General features: G+C 43.2%; 2 long non-coding RNA genes across 3 annotated transcripts in view; both read right to left on the bottom strand.

Moving 5' to 3' along the window:
* Positions 1–18743, bottom strand: part of LOC146761779 (uncharacterized) — a 19887-nt gene extending 1144 nt beyond the window's left edge. The window contains exons 1-2 of one of the 2 annotated variants that reach the window (XR_014942590.1): positions 18671–18743; positions 603–711 (exon numbers count right to left, since the gene is read on the bottom strand). This is a non-coding gene — a long non-coding RNA (uncharacterized LOC146761779). Of the gene's footprint in view, positions 1–602; positions 853–18670 lie in introns of those variants that run through there. The other variant, XR_014942589.1, reaches the window with a different exon arrangement.
* LOC146761780 (uncharacterized) lies at positions 1859–2212 on the bottom strand. Its single transcript, XR_014942591.1, has 2 exons — positions 2095–2212; positions 1859–2011 (listed from the first exon to the last, which is right to left on the bottom strand). It is a non-coding gene; the product is annotated as an uncharacterized LOC146761780 (long non-coding RNA).

Below are 18743 nucleotides of genomic sequence, written 5' to 3'. Positions count from 1 at the left end.
ATGCAGATATAGTAAAAGTTTCTTTCACACTAACTTACAGGCTATAAGGGGGGGGGAAGCCAAACATTCATTCTGCCTGCTGCTTAAAAGCACTGAATTCTTTAAATATACGAGCAAGATAACAGCAGCCCCTACACAGATTTACTGGGCTTTTGAGTCATACTCTTTAAATTGATTTACGCTTCTTGTACACATGACATGGCACAAGATACTGTCTGTTTTATAGTTGCCTAAAGCTGAGGCCCAGAAGGGGCTGTAACAGTCAGGAACGTGGAAATTCCAACCTTACAAAGTATTGTTTATTTACAACTTTGCTTGCTCGGTAATCATCACAAATGTGCTAGTGCTGTAACAAATCCATTAGAGTAGATTCATTAACAGTGACTCCTGTGGCAAGAGATTACTGGTCAAAAGGAAGAACAGGCTTGTTACTAATAGTTAATTTTCATGTTGTGTTGGGGTGAGGTAGAAGCATTTTTCTAAGAGCTTTTCATTTGTTTAGACTTCTACCTTTCAGTCAGAAATTCCAGTATGTGAGGCAGGAAGAGTTTAAATGAGTGTCCATTAATATTGAATAGTGAAGACAAATAATAAGCACTTACCATTTCATCCAAGGATCTCGAGTGACTTCATAAATGAAATCAGTTTTCTCTGTCATTAATTACAGTGACTGTGGAGAGCAGTGGCATTATGTCTACCACATCTCATGCCCTTTAATGGAAAACACACCAAAAAAAACCCAACTACTTTCATCAACACTTCAGATCATATCAGCATGTGCAAGTGCTGGCAGAATATCCATCTGATTAAATGCATCTTTTAATGGAGCTGTGTTTTGCACATGGTTATGGGAAGAATGCACAGACTCAAATTAATGGAAGTGCCTGGTTAGTATCCAACTAGTAGGTAACCCTGGGACTGGCCCTAGACACTTATCTTCTGGCTTCAAAAGGAATAATCATGTCTGTAATTTTCTATCTAAAAATAACAGCACAGTTAGGCAAGGGCTGAAATACCGGAGTGACAGGGGCTGCATCTACGCTACTCTGCACAGAGTTATGTTTCCTGCAAAACCCTACAGAGCACACCAGGCTTCACAAGCATGACCCGGCATGCTGCAGTGAGGGTGTAGCCATGCTTCATTGTTTGCTGGGGGTTCGGCCATCGTCCACCATCAAAAACTTAAAGCTTGGTCGTGTTATCAGCAGTAAATCATTCAAAAGACAAAAAAAATCAGCTGCCCTCCCCAGGAGGCTGGCCCTGCTGGGAAGCATTTATGGTCTTGAAGAATCCAAGCAATCCATCACTCCTGCAGCACCCTGGTAGCCGAGCTGCAGATACTGGTTGTCCCCTTCACTGGCCTCTTTACCCTCCTGGTGGCCTTTGTGATTGCCCTGTGCTCAAGACACAGTCATATACATCTGTTCTTCCTGCCTGGTGAATGATAACGGGGAGCCTGCCCCTGCTCCTCTAGTGGAACCAACCTGAGCAGAAGACCTGTCCACCTGGACCTGGTCTGAGCTGCATTTCCCCAACCTTGCCATGCTCTGCCTGCACCCATCTCAGCAGGAGCCCGGTGCTGTGCTGTGGGATCAGGACCTTTTCTTCAAGGGTCTGAACACCCTGCTCTGCCAGCCTGGGATGTTGCAGGTGAAGAGTCAAGGGAGAGCACAGCAGTAGTTTCCTGAGGCAAAAGGAAGTGGCTTGGGAAGGTAGCAGTAAAGAGAAATGGAGGTTCAGTTCTCTGAAGAGAGAACTATCATGCTGAATGAAAAACCTGGGGTGGGGCTCATGCTGCTGAATAAGCCATGCTTCAACCCTCCCATGAGAGCCTCTGCCAAGAAACAGCTACACAAACTCAGCCCTCATCACCCTTTAATCACACAGAGGTTTCAGTCTCCGGCTCTTAGTTTCACCAGATGGCTTCACCACATAAGCTGGTGCTTCAGGCTCTGGAGCAGGTGCAGGTGGTGGTGTCCCCAGCACATCCTATTCCTCAGCCTGCTGGCAGCTGAAAATCAAACTCAGGATGACTCTCCTAAGAGGTGAACAGATGGAAGTACAGGCTGTGCTGCTGTTCCCAACAGGGTTTACCTTCTGTAGCTTCTGTGAAGAGTGGTGTCACATCCGCAGCTCTCTGCTGCCTCCCTGCCAAGAAGGATAACTCCTCAAGTGCTGGAGGTCAGAGTTCTTTTGCACTCTGAGTGTATGTGGACAGAAGCTGTACCAGTGTTTGGTAGCAGAGACCTATGTCACCTCCCACGCTGAACTATGTCCTCATTTCTGCAGACAGAGAAAAGATCAGAGTAGAAGAAACCACAGATGTAATTTTAAAGCAGGGCAGGGGCTGGGTTTCTGTTCCCCTATTGCGCACAAGAGTAGTCCGTGGGGAGGTTATCCTACTTTTCTTATAGGTCCCCTCTCATGCAGCTACTGAGGCTGTAATGAAAGAACTGTGAGGGTAGAAGACATGACAGAAAATTGTGTTTTTATTTAATACTAAGAAAGCTTTTGATGTGCCACAGACTGAAGGGGACTTCCACAGTTACCTTGCATTAACTGGGGAAGCCCAGGGAGAGAGAGATATGCACTGTCCAGATGTTACAGTTAGGTCATTATTCACTTTCAGTTACCGAAGAATGTGTAACAAGTGATGGCACCAGTATTAAAATTTCCCTGAAACTCATTTCCTCGGGATACATAACAAAAAGTGTCTAACTGAATGGTGAGAATGTCTCCAGAAGGTGCTGGGTTCCATTCTGGGGAAGAAACATGCCCGGCCAACAACTGATTCTGCAGGAAAAGCTTATATCCCCTCCTAAACCAGGGCCACGCTGGTTTCTGACCTATGATTCAACTGTTTCATCAGATTATTTCTTTTAGATCTGTTATCTCTAGCAAATAAAACTCAGAGACGAGCTATCTCCTCCTGGTGATTAAGTAATGACCATGATTGATTTTCTGGCTAATGATTATCCCAGATCTTTGGTCTCCTGCAGGCCTTGAAATCTACCTACTCAGGCTGCCAGCCTGTTTGGAGCAGGGTGGGGGGTGCAGGCTGGTTGGGAACATGGAGCAGGTGGCAGCAGTGTAGTGCCAGAAAGGTGGGGCTGGGCCCTAGACCATGCAGAGGCAGAGTAGCAAGGCTGGGACATTGGGCTGGAAGCAATAGGCCCCATGTACAGCCTCCTGCCATTGCTGCCTTCTCCAGCAGCCCATATAAGTCAGGTTGATGCCTTCCTCACCTCCTTTGACTTCTACAGTTCCTGGAAAAACTCCCAGCACTCTCTCTCTAATGTGAGCTGGATTATTTTTTTAATCTGCAAACATTATCATTTGCCTCTTTCTTCTTTTCTTGATACAGAAAGAAAATGCAGGGCAAGGAATTCTGTACTTACGGCATTAGGTTTTAATTGGAGCCAAGTCATGTCTCCCAAATGATGCATTGCACCTGATGTAACTCTCATCTGACAGCACAGCTCATGCTGGCAGGGAGAGAGCTGCTCTGTGTGAAAGAGAACCCACCCTTTTGCCATTTATCATCCTGCAATACACCCGACACTTTGTCCTGCAGCCAGATAGCTTGACTTGTGCAACAACGAAAAAGACAGAAGGCTTCTCAGAGTCTTAAATCTAGGCCTCAGACAGATGCTGACAAAACAACAGGAACATTAAAGACTGGGACTTTCTTGTTATCTATCCATCCTGCCTTCATTTTGTGAACAAAGTATGTGCAAATTGAAGTAAGGATCCTTACAAATACTGGATTTTCAATACTTCTGCTAAGTTGGAGTGGGGCTGTTTCTTCTCCCCATACTCCGCCCAGCAGTAATAAAATATTTAGCATAAAGAAAATCATCACTGTTCAGAGTTCTTGAGGTATTTCATGCATCTCATCAAACAAACATGCAAATCAGACTGAGCATCAGGTGGCTAAGCGTGGCTTCCCCTTAGTCTCCTTTCCCCAGCATAGAAACCACACTGATGAGTAGTGCTCATGGCTTCTCTCACTGAGCTTCCTGTGCAGCGGACCAACTGCTGTAGCTGGAGCAGATAAAACATCTTGGAGTGGGTAAAGAGCTGGAGAATCTCTCAAGGACATGTCCTAACCAAGGGCAGGAGGATCGCTGTGACGTTCCTGTTCTTTGAAGTAATGAGCACCTAAATATTTGATGCCACATGAAACAAGTCCAAGCAGAGCGACCTCAAAGCATCCTTGCAGCTCTAGGGATGTTCTCATCAAAGAAAGTGAAAACAGTGGAACTGAACACAGGTCTTCCCTTGCATGAAGATTTCCCTTCTTACTTGAACAGAGGCCATTATAAATCCTGCTCGGTTTTATGGTTCAATCCGTTCATAATACTCCATAAAATAATTAGTGTAAAATAGTTACAGAGAAACACTCAGAAAAAAAGTAGTTGAGCACCTGTTGAGCATGAAGCCTCATGGTATTAGGTGCTGAGAAAGCAGGCACAGAAAAAACAGCCTCTTAATTTTTGCAGGCATGAAGACATGAAGATGTGCAGTTAGCCCTCCAGTGGTAAGAAAGTCTTTTAAAGGAGATATTTTAGCAAGCCATTCTGTGAGGAATGCATGCTGCCCTGGGAGAAAATTCTATCACAAATAACAGTGTTCAGTGCGAGTGGAGCTCACTCCTCCAGAAGGCACCATAGCTCAGACGGCTCTTTCTTTCTCTCCCACATTTACCTTTTCCTGCTGTGCTCTAATGCAGATTAAGAGATCAGGAAGAATTGCAATACTCCCCTGTGCCGTCCCCTTGACAAGCGAGCTCTGTTCTGCATTGTTTGGGGGAGATGGACAGCTTGAGCTATCTGAGTGCATTAGATTTCTTTATGGAGCATTAGGAAAGAGCTTTGGGCTTTCAGAGAGAAGGGAAACTGCCTTCAGCATTTAGTTTTTTCTTTCCACCTTGGTGACTGTATGATCCTTAGTTTTTATGGCTGGCTCAGTCTGACACAACAGATAAGCTTCTGAATCACAGGAACAAAGGAATGTGTGGCATTTTCCCTGGTGCAGTTGAAAAAAAAAAGAATTGGTTCATTATATTTATTACCACTGGATGAGAAGCTACTTCCTCAGAAACACCATCAGCTTACTGTATTTCTTCAAACAGAAGCATTAACATCATTCTTTCTGGGCAGAAAAGCAAGAAGTCTGAACCCAAGGGAAAAGCCCCTGAAGCCCAGAGCTGGTGCAGCCTCCGGGAGTGCAGCAGAGCCCATCACACCCCCAGCTCCCTCCTGACCCGACCGGAAGATCGAAGAAAAGGCATTTCCCTTAGGGCCTCCAACCAGAAGGTGGCAGCCTGCTGCTGCTGCTTCATGCCCTGCACCTTCCCTGCAGGCGAAACGATCTAGTGATCTTGTCAAGTATTGCCTGAGCAATGACTCCAGCGGCAGCTCTCCATTCCTCTTCACCCTTCTGCCTCACGTCTTTGCGTGGCTTTACACTGAGGCAGCGCTACAGTGTGCTGGGCTTATCCAGGCAGTCCACAAAGCTACAGGGGGAAAAAAAGATATCCCAGCATCCCAGGTCACAGTGTGATGGTTTCTGTGTGACTCTCCCTAGTTTGAATGGAACGATTTATCAGTGACAGCCTTAGAAAAGAGGCCTATCATTGTCCACAGGGGTACTGATGCTTCATCATGGTTTACTTCATGTTTTCCTCTGTATCTAGGTAAAGGCACCAGGATAGTCTGGTCATTCCTTTATCTTCTGTTCAAAGCTCAGTCTGAGATGAAAAAAGTGAAACTTGCCTTAAGCTGGAGTTTTATGTTTAGTCATGGCAAGCATATAGAGAAATTACAAGGTCAGGGACAGTACTTGGGGAGCACTGATGGATGGCAAGCTGGATGTGAGTCAGCAGTGCATTGTCACAGCCTAGAAAGCCATCCATGTTCTGGGTAACATCAAAAGAATTGTGGCCAGCAGGGCAAGGGAGGTGATCCTGCCCCTCCTCTCTGCTCTGGTGAGACCTCAGCTGGAGTACTGTGTCCAGATGTGGAGCCCTCAGTACAGGAGAAACATGGACCTATCGAATCACAGAATCAGTAAGGTTGGACGAACCATGTAAAATCATCTAGTCCGACCATCCATCTACCACCAGTGTTGCCTTCCTTAGTACCACATCTACAACTTTCTTGAATAACTCCAGGTACCATGACTCCACCACCTCCCTGAGCAGCCCATTCCTGTACCTGACCACTCTTTTGGAGGAAAAGATTTTCCTAATATGCAACCTGGACCTCCCCTGGCACAATTTGAGGACATTTCCTCTCATTCTATTGTTGGTCAACTGGAAGGAGAGACCAACCTCCAGTTTGCCAAAGCCTCCTTTCAGGGAGTTGTAGAAAGGGATAAAGTCTCCCCTGAGCCTCCTCTTCTCCAGACTCAACAATTCCAGTTCTCTCAGCTGCTCCTCTTATGAGTTGTGTTCTAGAACTCTAACCAGCTTTGTTGCCCTTCTCTAGACGCACTCCAGGGCCTCTGTGTCTTTCTTGTAGTGAGGGGCCCAAAACTGAACATAGTACTCAAGATGCAGACTCACCAAAGCTGAGTACTGGAGTACAATCATTTCTCTGCTCCTTCTGGCTACACTATTTCTGATACAAGCCAGGATGTCACTAGTCCTCTTGGACACCCAGGCATGCTGATGGTTTGTGTTCAGCCAAGCATCCACCAACACTCCCAGACCCTTCTCTGCACAGTCTTCCAGCCACTCTGCCCCAAGCCTGTAGCACTGCATGGGGTTGTTGTGGCCAAAATGCATGATCTGGCATTTGGTCTTGCTGAACTTCATCCCATTGGCCTCAGCCCAGCAATCCAGCCCATCCAGATCCATCTGTAGGCCTTCCTACCCCCACGCTTATCAATGTTTCCTCCAAACTGGGTGTAATCTGCAAACTTAATGAGGGTGCACACAGTGCCTTCATGCAGATCATGAAAAAAGATATGAAACGGCAAGCTCCAATACCGACTCCTGGGGAACACTACTCATGACTGGATGCCAGCTGGACCTGCCAGAGTGCATCCAGAGAAGCACAAAGAAAATGATCCAAGGGACAGGACATCTCCCAGATGAAAACAGTCTGAGAGCTGGGGCTGTTCAGCCTGGAGAGGGCTCCAGGAAGAACTGAAAGCAGCCTTTCAGTACCTGGAGGGGAGCTATAAGAAGAAAGGAAACAGACTCTTTAGCAGGGTCTGTTGTGACAGAACAAGGGAAATGGTTTCAAACTAAAAAAGAGGAGATTTAAACTGGATATAAGGAAGAAGTTTTTTGCGGTAAGGGTGGTGAGGCATTGAAACAGGTTGCTTGCCCAGAGAGGTGTTCTGGAGACACTCAAGGTCAGGCTGGATGGGGCTTTGAGCAATAAGATCCAGCTGTGCATGTCCCTGTTGACTAAAGCAGAGTTTAATTAGATGACCTTTAAGGATCCCTTCCATCTCAGCTGAGTCTGTGATTCTCTGATTACTCATCCTCTCAAAACTGGGTATTCTGACAAACAGTCAGCTGCAGTCATCCAAGTCATTTCTTCTATTAGGACAGGCTGAGAGAGCTGGGGTTCTTCAGCCCAGAGAGGAGAAGACTCTGAGAAAACCTTTATTTTGGCCTTCCAGTACCTGAAGGGGGCCTACAGGAAAGCTGGGGAAAGACTTTTTTAAAGGGCAGGTAGTGACAGGACAAGGTAAAATGGTTTTAAATTGGGAGAGGGAAGATTTAGACTAGAAATTAGGAATAAATCATTTACTATGAGGGTGCTGAGGCACTGGAAGAGGCTGCGGATGCCCCCTCTCTGGAAGCATTCATGGGCCAGGTTGGATGGGGCTTTAAACAACATGGTCTAGACATGGCCTATGGCCTATAGCCATTGGAACTGGATGATCTTAAGAGCCCTTCTAGCCCGATCCATTCTATGGTTCTATGATTCTATGATTTAGATTTCTTGGGTCCCAAAAATGTAGATTTTGAATACTCTGGTCAAAGATAGAGTTCAGGCTGGAGCTGATGAGTCACAAAGTCTGTAGGATGACTGTAGGAGCAAAATGAGAAAGTGCTCTATTTTTGAAGGCTATTTTTCCTCCTTCCAGAGCAAATTCAGATGAACAATCCTACCTGATACTTTTTCTTTTTCTTTTTTTAAACAAAAGTAGACTGTTCACATGAGCAGCAGTCAAAGCAGAGGCTTCACATCACTCAGAAATACACACTGGTTTCTCTTCTTGTTCTTTCTCTGCTTTCCAGCATGTCCATATTGCAAACTCTAGAGCAGTCCCTGAGCACTGCTGTGGCAAGATCAATTACACACATTCAAACTGAAATCCCCAAAAGCCGTGTCTCAGAAACAGGCAACAGAAGAAACTCTTACCAGGAAGAAAGATAGGGAGATGCCTCCTGTCCTCATTCAAGGTGCTGTGCAGAGCACAGCTGGCAGCTAAGAATGGGGAGAAATAAAATCTAATTCAAGACTGGAAGGGACCCATAACATTCACATGAAAAACTTGTCCTAGGGTAGGAAATGCAAAGTGAATGTTTGCCTTGTGCTTGATCAGCTGCTTTGCACATCTTAATAAGAGGAGTTCCCAATTCTGGGCCATCAACTCTTGTAGGTGGCTGCTGAGCTGAAACTCAGTTCAGCAAAGCCAGAACCGTTACCTCCAGAGAGAAACTGCACCCAAAACTATGGCAGAGGCAGGCAGCAGAACTACACAAAAAAATAAATTGAAATAGGAAATTTCTCAAAGATGTAAGCAAGTAGGAGACCAGAAAGATCTGAGCTCTCTAATCCATTTTACTCACTCCTTCCCATTTTCTCCCAAACCAGACCATTCAGAAGGGTAGGATCTTACTCTCTGAGACCTTCAAATAGCAGACACCATTCACACAATCCATCAGGGTGAACCACCCTCAGACACTGAGGCTTGAGGCTGTTAGGGACCTGAATGGACTCCAAGGACAACAGATCTGTGGAGGGATGAGGGTGGGGCAGGGACATGGCAACTAAAAATCAGTTCTCAAGTAAGTAAATGAAATGTGTAATTACACAAGAGCACTGAATAGAGATTTCTGTTAATCTGTGATCCCATAATCAGCTTTCGTTGCCACTTAGCAACAGAATTGCAAATTGGGGACAAAAAGCCAGGGTGACTTAACATTCCTGTTTTTGTTTGGGAGAATGGAGAAAATGTCCCCCAGCAGGCAGAGCAGCATTTTCAGGTGCAGGCTATATTGTGCCTTTCATCTCCATTATTCAGAAACCTGAATTCCAATTTGCCTAAAGTCCAGCTCTGCTGGGCAAATAAAATTGTTTATAACAATTTTTAATCACAGTAACACAGGATTAATTCAAACAAATATATCCGTGGACTAGTGTTAAGGTCATATATTGTAAGCAGGAGAAACACTGAAGGGGCTTGTACCAGAAACTTATCTTTATTGCCCAACAGCAGCCCTCACACCTCCCACATCTGTAGGGTGCCACAAGAATGGTAGGGGAATGGCACAGGATGCCATTACCCTGTGCCTTCAAACTCTATCCAGGCCACTGGTCTTCATCATCCTACCCTGAGAGACACCCATCCCCAGAACTGTAAGCCTACCTCAGCTCTCTCCTAGACTCCACTATTTTCTTGAATGGCACTAAAAGTTCTTTACATCTCAGCTTGATTTTCAGTTCTCCCTCTTACCTGTTTTTAATTTTTCTTCTTCCTACCTTTTTATTTCTCCTGTGTTTTTGCTAATGGGCCTGGAGCAGCCTCACATACTGACATTTTTTTGCATTGTTACTACAGATCTGGTCCAACAAGGCAGACAAAAGACATGCTATGAGGTGCCTGGCAGCCAGGCTCAGGCCATTTGTGAGCAGTTGGTAGGACAGCATGTCCTGTTTGCTATTCAAACCAGAGGCAGATTCTTCCTCATAGTCCAGCTCAGATGTCTGTTTCCTTGCACGTAGCCTGATACTCAGAGACAAGGCTCCAACTTCTTCCCACCTTAAGCATTGTGCTCCTCCTGTACTGCAGGAGGGATGGGCCCCTTTTCCCACAGTGCTGACCAGCAGCAGAGGAGAGCAGGGAGGTATCCCAGTCAAAGGGCAACAGAATCAACAGTTAAAATGGAAGTTTCATTTAATATTTACATTTTAAAAGGATTAACTTTCACCAGGTTTGTTTATCTTTCGTCAAGGACATGTTTGCTTTTTTTTTTCTTTTTCATTTTTACTGTACTGTTTTGCTCCAAAACTGAACAGCCAAGACCTTATTTTATGCCAGACACATTCACCCAGTTTAACCTACAACATGACTCTCATCCAAATTTCACTGGCCAAACTAACCACGGAGGCATATGTCTGGCCATAGGGATTACAGGAAGTCTTAGGTCCCCCTCAGTAAGGAGATAAGAGACTGGTGAGTAGGAAGGACAGAACTGGGCACTCTGCTCTTTTGCCTCTTCCTCTTTGAGATGGTTGGCCAAAAGAGAAAGCCAGAGGAATTCTGGCTTTTCAGGCTATGGTTTCACAAAGCAAATGCACCTGTAGATGTTACTGGAATACAAAGATATTTTTATATAGGGGCTTTCACACATTTTCCCCCAACTTCTGCATGCCAACCCTGCATTTTCAAAATAAAATAAAAAAAAAAAAAAAAGACAAATTGCTCAAAAGAAAGGAGTGTGACAAGCAATTACACTCTTCTGCTATTTACAGCCTTCCTCATATGATGGTACAAAGGAGCAAAAATAGTACATGTTCCTCTTTTTATATGATTCTCTGTAATTTGTGGAGGAAGTTCAATAGACCCATCAAGCTGATACTAATAACGAGAAGATCTGCAGTTCTGTCTGTAGTCAAATATTTCTCAGCTAACAGCTGTAGGCTGGTGTGCTGGTGTTATTTGCTATTTTTTTCTCTTCTTAGGCTATGCTTCTTTCATCGTTATTTCAAGATCTAAAGCACCTACCTGCAGAGTATCATCTTAAAGAAATGCCTCAAATTAGCTTCTTCTCTGTCACCCAGCACCCAATAACTGACAATACCAAGCTCACAGGCAATCATGGAATTGTTTGAGTTTGAGGGGACCTTTAAAGGTCATCTAGTCCAACTGTCCTGCAATGAACAAGGACACCTACAGGTACATCAGGTTGCTCAGAGCCCTGTCCATCCTGACCTTGGATGTCTCCAGGAATGGAGTATCCATCACTTCTCTGGGCAACCTGTTCCAGTGCCTTTGTGCAAATTTACTTTACAATAAGTAAAAAACTTCTTCCTTATATCCAATCTATATCTCCCCTCTTTTAGTTTGAAACCATTTCCTCTTGTCCTGTCACAACAGGCCGTGCTAAAGGGTCTGTCCTTTTCTTTCTCATAGCTCCCCTTTACATACTGAAAGGCTGTAATCAGGTCTTCCCAGAGCCTTCAATCATCAGTATAAGGCAGTAGTCAGTAGAGTAGAGAAGTCTTAAATAGAGGACTGAGGGAATCTTTTAGATTAAATGGGGGAAAGCAGAATACAGACATTGTCCAGAGTAGGTCTTTTGTCTTCTCTGCTGATGAAGAATGTTGACTGTCAAGGATGGATAAGGATTTCAACCTGACACTTCAAAACTTTTTGAGGGTTCCAAGGGATCCAAAGGACTTTTGGATACACTTGACAGTTACTTCAGACTGTGTGGCTACGTAAAATGTGCTAACTATTCTGCTTGGTGTGGACAAGCTTTCAGCCTCAGCTTTCTCTGGTCAAAATGAAAGAGGATTAAAATTCCTTTGAAACACATTCAGAGGGGAAAATCACAGATGAAGAGGATTAAATGAATTTAGTTTACCCGCACATAGTTCCCTAAGCTAGTTTCCTGTGGCTCTGATATTATGTGCTTGTGATGGAATTTCAGGAAAACATAAAGTGCTGTGCACTTTGTTGTGTATCAGCAAAGGGGCATACAGAGTGAGTAGCACCCACCAGTTGCCTTTGGGCTCTGCAGGAGCACTGGAGATGTCCAGAGCAAGAGTGATCCATGACTTACAGTCTTGTCTGTGTTGTTAGAGGGGACAGTACAACAACCATGGTCTAAATGAGAAGGACTTCCAGGTCTTCTGGGATGACATTACTCAAGTGACACTGAGTTCTTCAGATATTTTGAAGGAACAGACTCTACTTCTGAAGGAAAAAAAATGTCCCTAAAAGCAAAACAAACAAAACTTTGTCATGTTTCACTGGTAAGTTCTGCAGTACAGTCTGCATTACAGAACTTAGAGATTTTGAAGTCAAGCAAAAGGTGCTTCCAGCAATTGAATATGAAAGACTTGTGGACTTCTACTGAAGTCACTGACATATAGCATTCAGTGAACAACATCTAACGTAAGTGACCTTTGGACAGCTCCACTACTAGCTCAAATTGCTGTAAGCAAGAAAAAGAAGCCTTCAGAGAAAATTGCTAGAGACCTCCATATCACATGAGAGCAGTCAGTGGGAATAACACCCCAAGGTAGCTCCATGCTCACCCAGTGCTGCAGATCACTCTACGTTCACTGTTGTTTTATACACAATATTTAAAATCACTATGTGGACTCACATTTCTTAAGCGAGATGTAGGAGCCTGGAACTAAAACTGTCTACCCCTCTGACATGGGCACAGGTCATCCTTTCATATCTCTAGCAGAGATCTGACTGATTGCTATTGCTTTTCTCCCTGGGCATTACATCCTACATGATGCCCAGGGAGTCAAAGGTGAAAGGCGGCTTCAGTTCTGTTTGCTTTTGTTCTGAACATAGAGCATGCCTCTGCTTCATTACTGTTACTCATAAAGATTCCTTGGATATAGAGTAAAATGGAACTGTTTCTCAGTAATGGTATGTGGCTGTACCATGCACTGTGCAGACCAAGAAAAGGAATGTACATACTCTCCAGGCAGAACAGGCACAGACACAGATCAGAGATGAAATGCATAACCCACATGCAAAACACAGACCTGTAATTGCTGTGACTGTGAATTTAGAGCAGCGGTGCAACAGTCGTACCTGTAAATTAGTTGAAGCCTCAGCAGCTGTGTACTTTATTTGCTACAGGAAGTGTTCTGAATGTAGTTTAGAGATTATTTGTCCTTAGCGAGGGTTGCACTGAACTACTGACAAGCTTGTACTCTACAAACTTGAACATCTGTGTGCTCCTGGATTATAACTTGGTCTTCCAACATGGCTGACAGTGGGTAAAGGGGTTATAAGCGCAGACTGAAAATATGAACATGTAGCCTCTGTTGGTCCATTTAAAGTGGCAATCTGTGTATGCGCTAATGTAAGGTATACAGTACTTCATACAGAATGCCCAAGGGAAAAGAAATTGTGTGTTTACGTATGCTGACAGTGATAGGACAAGTGGGAATGGTTTTAAGCTCAAGGAGGGAAGGTTTAGATTGGATGTCAGGGGGGAATTCTTTACAGAGAGAGTGGTGAGGTGCTGGAACAGGCTTCCAGGAGAGGCTGTGGATTCTCCATCCCTGGAGGTGTTCAAGGCCAGGTTGGATGGGGCCCTGGGCAACCTGGTCTAGTACCAGATCTTGAGGTTGGTGGCCCTGCCTGTGGCTGAGGGGTTGGAACTTCATAATCCTTGGGGTCCCTTCCAACCCAAGCCATTCTATGATTCTATATGAAGACATACACAAGCTGTATATTCCCTTATGGTGTATCAAGACTTGCTTACTATTTAACTTCCTGCTAACTTGTGTAATCCATAACATTTCAAAGTAGGTACAAATGACTTTTCTCCTGCGCTGTATAAAACTATCACAGTTTACTGGCAATTTGGGCACTGGAATGGGCTGCCCAGGGACATGGAGGAGTTACAGACCCTGCAGGTGTTCGAGGAACATTTAGACATTGTGTTGAGTGACATGGTTTAATGAGAACTATTGGTTATAGGTGGACAGTTGGACTGGATGACCTTGTATGTCTTTTCCAACCTTGGTGATTCTATGATTCTATGGATCCCAAAGCTACTCATATTTTTTGCAGTATTCCTTCACCCTGTATTTCCCACCTTATTCAAAGAGTTAGCTTTCACGTCTGCTGCGGATATAACCAGAGACAGGTTTTGGCTCAGGTGAGCTTATCTAGGAGCAGTGACCTCGAACAGCTATCAGCTCTTTTTCTTTACTTTTCTTCTGCTTACACATCACACTGTTGCTGGTTCTGCAGCACTGGAATAGTTCTCAGTCCTTCCTCAAGAATGTTTCTCCTTGAAATGGTATAGTACACTTTGTTCTTGTCGAGGAAGTGCAAAAAACAAAAGGCCAGGAGTTATTCCTGTTTCATACATAATGTCCCTTATTTGCCTTGTCATTACCCCTTTGCAGCATTTTTTTTCTCTTTCTTTCCCCCCAGGAGACACAGGGTTGCTTCTTCTCAGCTCCATTTTCATACAGTATACACCTATTTTTTCCAGAACAGTAGATCCAGTAAATGCATTTGGAAGCTGATGCAAGTGTTCAGTGAAGCCCATAAAAGAAACGGGCACCCGTCTGTGAGACAAAATGGGGCAGGTCTGCAGGAGGATAAAGGGGCTGGGCAGCCCAGGACACACAGTAGAGCACAGTAGGTACTCGAGCTACACTTCACTTCAAAGCTCCATACAGATGAGTCCATGCGACTCTCTATAATGATCTCCACAAAAGAAAAAAACTGAGTAATTTAAATGGCACTGTAGGACAATTAGGGATTGACCAATGGCTAGTTTGGCTTTGTGCAAATTTGAAGAAGCTTTTGAAGAGCCTACCCAGGTGGACCTGCATGCTGGAAAAACAGGCATTTCCACACATCTATTTGTATTCAGGTACCAGAATGAAGTGTCTGGGAATAAAGCCTTAGACTCAGCATTTTACAATCTTAAACAGCAAGATGCAGAACGAAGTACACATCAGTAATAGCTGACACAGGACCTTCAGTAAATATATAGGTAACCTAAGAAAGATTGTAATTTAACCCTACAGAATGTTTCTAATGGTTATAATTGGAATGGGGAAGAGTTTCATTGCCAGCAGTGATCAATAATTTGTGGAGATTCCCTTCAAAATTTAGTCTAGCAAAGGCACTGTGAAACTTATGCTCTCTGTAATTGCCTTTTATGCTATTGAAAACACTTGCTTCATGTTGTGGATTTCCTGTGTACCTTTTACTGTAAGAAGGGGACTAAAATAAACGAACAATTTTCACTGCTAACAAAGAAATTCACCTTTAAAAAACATGGATCTCATGGCAAGTTCAAAGCATTTTTCAGCAATACAAGAGTTTAGGGCACTAGGGTTGGCACAAGGATCATAAAGTTAGTTTTGTGCGTAAACTGATAGGGGGTTTATTTTTGCTATCAAATGTCTAGACTGATGGATTAGTATGCAAACATGAATACATACTGAAGTTGAAGAACAGAAGCTTATTTTAGAGGAAACTAACAAAGCAGCAGTGATCAATGCCCAGCCACCTTGGAGCTGAAACACTTCAGAGTGAAAGCCTGCTATGAGAAGGTGTCAGGTGAATTCAGAAATCACAAATGCCCCAGAGCAACCATCATCTGTTTCGGTGTTTCACTTTTTTAGACATTGGGTTATGTCTAAGGATCATCCTGGGATGTAACCTTGAAACAATCAAAAACTGGGATTTTTTACCTGAAACTTAACCCAAACCATTTAAGTCATTGGGTAATAGGCTAATTGTGTTTCGTGTAGTGTACAAGGTAAGGATAATTTTCTTATTTTTGTATTTCAGTGTGGTAGTATTTCCTTACTTCCCATTTAAAGAGCCAGTGTTATGAACAAAGCAATTGGAGAATGACCATTAAAACTCTAAACGTAGACACATTCCCTATACAGAATCAAAATGTACAGCAGGCTGACAAACATGCACTCACCAAACAACTCTGAACTCAATTTTTAAAGCAATTCTTTGAAAATTGAAACTCGGGCTCATGCACGAATCTCTCTGAGCACATTTTTTAATCAGAAAAGTACTGTTCCTGGCTCTGCAGAGTGGAAAAATGGTGCATCATTAGCAAATAGCAAAATCAACGGAAAATCTCTCACTGACCTCAGCAACACCCTGATGTGCCAGAACTCAGCCACTGCAATTCTGTGGCAGATGCCTGGAGTAAAACCTGTTCACAGAAAATCACAGGCACACAGAGTCTGTTTTCCTTTTAGAATGGTGGCCTTGTTAATAGTTCTTGACTCTTGTTCACAACGTTCAGGCAAACTTAATCAAGAGGTAAATCTTAGGTCTTCCCCCTAAGTATTAATGGAAGATAACTCCAGAAAAGTGGGGGCAGGGAAAAGGGCCATACTGAAACCTCTATTCTGTAGAACATGTATTTTTTTATTTATATTTTTTTTTAGCTCAGAAAACCATTACTTTTTTAGAATCATAGAATCACAAGGTTGGAAAGGACCCACAAGATCATCTAGTCCAGCCATCCTCCCATTACCATTGCTACCACCAGCCACTAAACCATATCTTGTAGCTCCTCATCCAGACACCTCTTGAACACTGCCAGGGACAGCGACTCCACCACCTCCCTGGGCAGCCATTCCAGTGCCTGACCACTCTCTGAGAGAAAAAGTTTTTCTTATGTCTAATCTAAGCCTCCTCTGGTACAACTTGTGGCTAAAAATGGTGCCTCTTCTGGTACAGCTTGTGGCTGAAAAAAATGCTAGGGAAATTTATCCATCTATCAGCCCCTTTCCTCCCAATATCAAATAAGTGCTCAAAGTCAGCTGCACCATCCTGTCTAAACATTATTCCATGTTGAAAAAGTTGGCTTACTAAATAAATTCAAACAGAAGAGAACAGAGCAGAGAGTAAAGAGATTATCTGTGTAAAATAAACATAACTGTATGAGACTATGCAGGAGTGAGAGAAAGGTATACTGTAAAGCAGTTAGAAAAAGCTTTGACATAAACAAAAGTATTAGTGGGACATGTTTGTTCTTGACTTGAATGCTGTAAAGCTTCCAAGCAGGGAGCATACTTTCTGTAAAAATAGGTATTAATTCTAATTCTTCAGAGATGAGCTTCAATTGACTTGGAATTCAGATAAGCTTTAAAGTATTTACATATTTGAGGATTATCTTTTTTTTTTTTTTTCCACAGCTTGGGGTGTCTCATAACTCTTGGCTTCCATAAGACCATGGTTACCGCGTACACCACAGACTCTGCCTTTCTCTCCTTCATCTTTCTAATCACTCTGCACACTTGTTCCTTCTTCTAGGTTCTGAGTACCTTTCAGCCTCAAATAGCCTCTTTCTGTCTCCATGTTAGCTAAATTACCCTACTTTTACTTCCACACTAGGATTTCTAAATATCTTTCTTTTGAGGTTTCTTCAGTGATTGCATTTACTCTCTCCCTGCAGTAGGGCTTTTATGCTACTGCCCAACTCTAAGGCTCTGTGTTGAACCCCTTTTCTTGTGGCACATATCCTACTAGCAGAGGCTCTGGGAATTGCCCACCTGTTTTCTGCTCTTCTCTACTGCTTCAGAAGGCTGTTTGCTGTTAACCCTGCTTGCTCCTCAATACTCGGCTTCTTTTCATTTCCCTTATAAGCTGAAAATATTCTGCATATAAACTTCAGACTCCCATTACAGAGAGGGTGTAGAAACAATAGACAGCAGTCACTTGTAGATGCTCAGCAGTTACTCATCTCCTTTCTTCTTCTCCACCCTACAGTCAAGTGTTCTGATTCTTGCCCAAGGTAGTAAGATTTCATTAACTGAGGTGGGTACATTCTATAAAATGTTAGAGCTCAGTCGGATCCAGATGTCAAAAACTCTCCTAGTACAAACACACATGCAACCTGGATGACAGCAATTTTGCAGCTATGTCCTTTAAGAACTACCTCTCCCTTCTCCATTTAAATACAGCCAAGTAAGAGCCTCTATCTGTGTTTGTTTTTTTTTTTGTCTTCATTTCTTCTGACTCCAAACAGATGTCTTTTTCTTTCTACTAATACTTCAATATATATTTATTCCACATTCCAATATCTTCCCATACATTTTGTCAAAACTATTTCACCTGCAGTATTTATGTTAATATGTTGAGTCTGACAATAAAAGGATGAAGGTCTGACTATCATTCTTTTCACTAGTCTATAGTAATTTTAAACTAGGTTCACATGGGATTTTAATAGAATTTTGTATAAACTCTAGATGTTCAATGACCTTCCATACTGGAGAAATATTAAAGGCATTTACCATTTCACAGAGAATCACAAACACACAGAGTTTCAAAATCATGTTTGGAGTTTTCTATGCTTATCATCTGCTTCAAAAAACAGCTACCAAAAAATGAATGTTTTGAAAGAGGAAACTAAAATAGATTATGCAGACAGATGAAATATACCGTCCTTTTAGACCTGGTTTTTCAGAAACTCCCATCTTGAAGTGAAGCCTATTAAAAATAATTATAATTTTTTGAGGTGCAAGCAAGCTCATTAGCTCCTTGACATTTTTCCCTTGCAGAAAAGCAGATAGCAAATGAGAGGACAGTCTGCTTCAACTAAAACAGATCATTTATCTTTCTGACATACAAAGTTTTACTGCTTCAGAGAAATACTTGCAAACCACAGAGAGTGAAGTAAGCAAATAAAGCACTGATGCACTGATCTAAGAGCAGTATTTACCTCTCCAGTGCCTGAAGACAACTCACAAGCACTAGGCTGCAGCATGATTTGTTACTGCTTGTCACCCTGCACT

This window comes from Coturnix japonica, chromosome 2, assembly GCF_054131305.1.
Source record: "Coturnix japonica strain WE chromosome 2, WE-NBRP24, whole genome shotgun sequence".
Classification (NCBI taxonomy): Eukaryota; Metazoa; Chordata; class Aves; order Galliformes; family Phasianidae; genus Coturnix; species Coturnix japonica.
Note: the sequence above shows the minus strand (reverse complement) of the source record. Positions and strands in the feature narration are given on the sequence as shown.